The 4,185-nt window shown below is 45.1% G+C and overlaps 1 protein-coding gene across 2 annotated transcripts in view; it reads left to right on the top strand.

The window, feature by feature from the left end:
• The window catches only part of Galnt17 (polypeptide N-acetylgalactosaminyltransferase 17), a 508,402-nt gene that overhangs the window by 463,707 nt on the left and 40,510 nt on the right, over positions 1–4,185 (top strand). The gene's annotated exons all lie outside the window — the stretch shown is intronic.

Raw genomic sequence — 4,185 nt, 5'->3', positions numbered from 1 at the left:
GAGAGGGAGAGAGGAGAGAGGGAGAGAGGAGAGAAGAGAGAGAGAGAGAGAGAGAGAGAGAGAGAGAGAGAGAGAGAGAGAGAACTCAGATCTTCATGAAGGATAGGCAACAGCTCCACCAGTGGATAACAGTTTGATAAACAAATTAATAAACACATGTTCCTGGGGTTATCACACCATCTGATGACTCATTACCCTTTTCTCTTTTCTCTTTTTCTTTTTCTTTTTTTCTTTTTTCTTTTGTATTTCTCTGGGGTCATCAGAAGTGAACCCAAGGCTTCATGAATGCTAGGCAAATGTTTTCCCATGCACCCATATACTGAGCCCTTTTCATTTTTAGTTTGAGATAAGATCTCAGTAGGTCATTTATTTGCCTACTTGGGCCTTGAACTCATGATCCTCTTTCCTGGTCCTCCTGAGTACCTGGGATTAAGGCATGAAGCACCACACCCAGCTTATTGCCATTTATGCATGGCCATCGTCCCACAGATGTGGACTGTCAACTTCCTGACCCATTCCAGCCCCTCTGGAGGGCATACTCCCTGCTCTGTATGAGCAAAGCCAGCCTAGTGTGGCATTCCAGGGGACAGTTTCTCCTGCTCTTCCTCCTTGGTATTGGAGTTGCACCAATTAGGTCTTTCCCTCACATTCCAGAGCTTTCCCTTTGCTATCATTTCTTCCATTCAGTGGGAAGCCACCATCTTGGCTGATGAACACTGATGCAGAGAGCAGATCCTCAGGGACTTCCATGGGATCTGCCGCACTTGGGATGCACGTTTCTGGTTCTTGGGTCTGGAGAAAGTTGCCAGAAAACTGCTTGTTGAGCATTTGGGCTTTCAGACCTCCCAGGTAGAGTCAGAACCCAAGGCAGAAGGGCCCAGCCTGCACTATAATACCCCTCCACAGGGACCTTAGCTGATCTGTGGGTTTGATGCTGAGACTCAAAAATGTTTACCCTACTTTTGTGGATGTCTTCACTTCTGCTGTCTTGGAAATGGGTCACCTTCGCATCAACTTGTTATTCCTTACCACCAGCCATGTGCCCATTCCCAGCCAGTTCAGGAAAAAGCCCTTGGGACTTGAGACTCACTCCACTCCTTGGCTCTTCCCAGGTTTGCTTGCTGTCTAGGGGTCTTTTGTAGCAGAAGGCTTTGACCTCTGACCTCTGACCCAGAAGATGTCATGTTGCTACCAAAGGTCCACGGAGCCTCCTGAGGACGTGCATACATGTTGCCTCTCAGATTCTTCATGGTTTTCCTCATTCATTCTGCTAACAGTGCAAGGACAAGGCACCATCAAGGCTCCCAGGATAGGGACAAGGCTGTGACTGAGGAATACTGAGGCAGCCATGGCCTCAGTCAGGGCCTTTAGGGACCATCAAGTGAAAGCAGACCTGCTGCTATGGCACTGAGTTGAAGCAGGGGCTCTGCTTCCCCCACAACCCACATCTGTGACCCTAAGGTTTCTTTCCTGTAAGGTTTTGATGAGTTACTTCTGTGAAGATTAATGAGTTAGCATTTCATGCTTCCTGTAATCACTGGACTGTAAGAGAGAGAGGGGACATTGGCCTTTCTGACAGAAGAAGGCAGGAGAAGTGGAGGGCAGAAGGCACAAGGAACTATTGTGAGATTAAGGCTGCTTCTCAGGGCCTCCCACTGGGCTCCTCTTGCCTCTTACATCAAGGGGATGAGTGTACCCATGTGTGGTATCTCTTCTTTTCTTTTTTCCCTTTTCACTCTGCCCTACATATTTCCAGAGTGCTTTGCAACTCACATGTTCCACTGACACCACTTTCTGTCACATTCAGCATGCAGCACTGATGGATCTCTCATGTAGGGCTCTGCACCCAGTCTCAGTGGGTGGCCATGACAAGTTAAAAACTGAGTGTCCACCTAGGTGGGGCAGGTGGGATGACAACAGAAATGGACTCTAGGTACTGTGGTGGTTACAGCCACCTAGCCAGCTACAGGATCCCTGCACCTGCACAGAGGGATCCCAACAGAAAGATATGCCCCCCACAAGACCTCATACTGTATGGGGGTCGCTTGCTCTTCCCAGCCCTCAGGGAACAGTGGAGTGGCAGTGAAGCGGTGCCCACCAAGCATGAGAACTATGTCCACACTACAGAGCCCAGGACAGGAAGCCCTTGTCCCTGCAGGCAGGAAATAAATGCAGAGCTGTCTGGTTTGTGCTTCACACAGCACTCATTGCTCTTGCCTGATGGGCTCAGTATCTGGCCCAAGGGACCACGTGGCTCCTCCAAGCTCCCACCTCCACAGCCACATACACTTGACCCTTCCCACAAGCTGCACTGACCTTGGTCTGGATGTCTCAGGAAGGACTTGGCCTCACGTCCGCCAGGACGGGGCCTCAGCTCCCGCCTGGATCCTCCCCTCATGGAGCTGCATCTCTGCTCTCCACTCAATAATTAGTCTGCCCAGGGCACTGCTTTGCTTTGCTTGTTTTCCTGACTCTTCCCAAACTGAAGTCCCTCCATCAATCTTTACTTCCTGTCTTTCTGCATAACTATTTACTTTTATATCAGCTTTCTTGAAATTTTCGTACAACGTTGCAATTCACACACTTAAAGTGTACACTCAGTGATGTTTCACAAGTTCCAAGAGTTGGGCAAAGAATCACACAAGTAATATCAGAACATTTTCTTCTCTCTGGAAAGGAGCTCCAACCTTATTGGCAGTCACTCCGTCTTCCTCTGACCCCACTCTCAACCTTGGATCCCCAGCAATCTTTCTGTCTGTACGCATCTTCCTATTCCGGACATTTTTAACAAATGGAGTCATAATATATGGCCTTTTGTGACCACCTTCTTGCACTCAATGTATTTTTCAGGTTCATCTATATGATAGCTTATATTAATATTTCTTTCTTCATTAACAAATAATATTCCTTTGTATGTATATGCCACATTTTGTTTATTTATCCATTATTTGACATTTGCCTAATCCAAGGTTATTAAAGTTTTTTCTTGTGGGTTTCTTTCTAAGAATTGTATAGCTTTAGCTGTTACATTTAGATCTTTGATCTGAATTAAACTAGCTTGTGTAATATATTAGGTAGAAATTTTCATTCTGTGCATTTTTGTCTTCAAATAATTTTTGGAAAACTAGTCTTTGTTGTATTGAGTTGTCCTAACATCCCTATCCAATGTCATTTGACCAGGAATATGAGAGTTTATTTCTGGACTCTCTTCTCTGTTCCATTGATCTATTTGTTTACTCTGCTGCCAGTACCATACTAACATATTTTGGTAGTTTTGTATTAATTTTAAAATTTCAAGTGAATTTCTCTAATTTTTGTTCAATGTTGTCTTAGCTGCTTTGGGTCCCTTGTATTTCCATAAGAATTTTAAGAACAGCTTGTTAATTTCTGCAAAGAAACAGGCTTGGAATTTAATAAGGATTTGCACTGAATCTTTACTTCCATTGGAGGAGTATGTTGATCTCAACAATATAGTCTTCTAAGCCATGAACATGGGATAACTTTCCGTTCATTCTCTAAATCTTGCAACATCCCATAAAACCTTATATTTTTGTGCCATCCTTGAACCTCAGAGGTCTTGTACTTTCTAAGATACATGTTTCTTGCCTTTGTTTCCCACGAGCCTCTTGCCAAGTTTTGCTTCCCTGACTTGACATTCTTCCACTGCCAGCAGTTGATTCTGCCCCACCATCTGAAGATAATTAGTTGTGAGGTTCTGGACCAAGTGAGTCTCACGCTCTACTATTCTTGTAGATTAGATTCTCTTCCTTGAAGAGAAAATGTGAAGATTCTTAGGTGCGAGAGAATTTTCCATCTATATCATTTCCCTGTCATGTAGCTAAAGTGGGAAAGTAGAAACACACACACACACACACACACACACACACACACACACACACACACACAGAGTTCTCCACCAAATTCCATCAACAAAGATCCAGGGGAGGTAAATGAAGAACCAGAAGTGTCCATATATCTTTAAGTTTGGTGATTAAAAACACTAAAGGTTACAGGGCCTAAAGTGACCCATCCTGGGTCTAGCATAGATTCCATGTGCCAGTGTGAGTCAGCTCAGCAGTGAGTTGTTTCTCGGGTAGATACAGCACCCTCACAGCAGGGCTGTCTCACAGGTCCCTGGCAATGTTGTTTCTCCTCCTCCTCCTCCTCTTCCTCCTCCTCCTCCTC

This window comes from Octodon degus, unplaced genomic scaffold (genome assembly GCF_000260255.1).
Source record: "Octodon degus isolate 3935 unplaced genomic scaffold, OctDeg1.0 scaffold00035, whole genome shotgun sequence".
Classification (NCBI taxonomy): domain Eukaryota; kingdom Metazoa; phylum Chordata; class Mammalia; order Rodentia; family Octodontidae; genus Octodon; species Octodon degus.
This window is presented reverse-complemented; position numbering and strand designations above follow the sequence as displayed.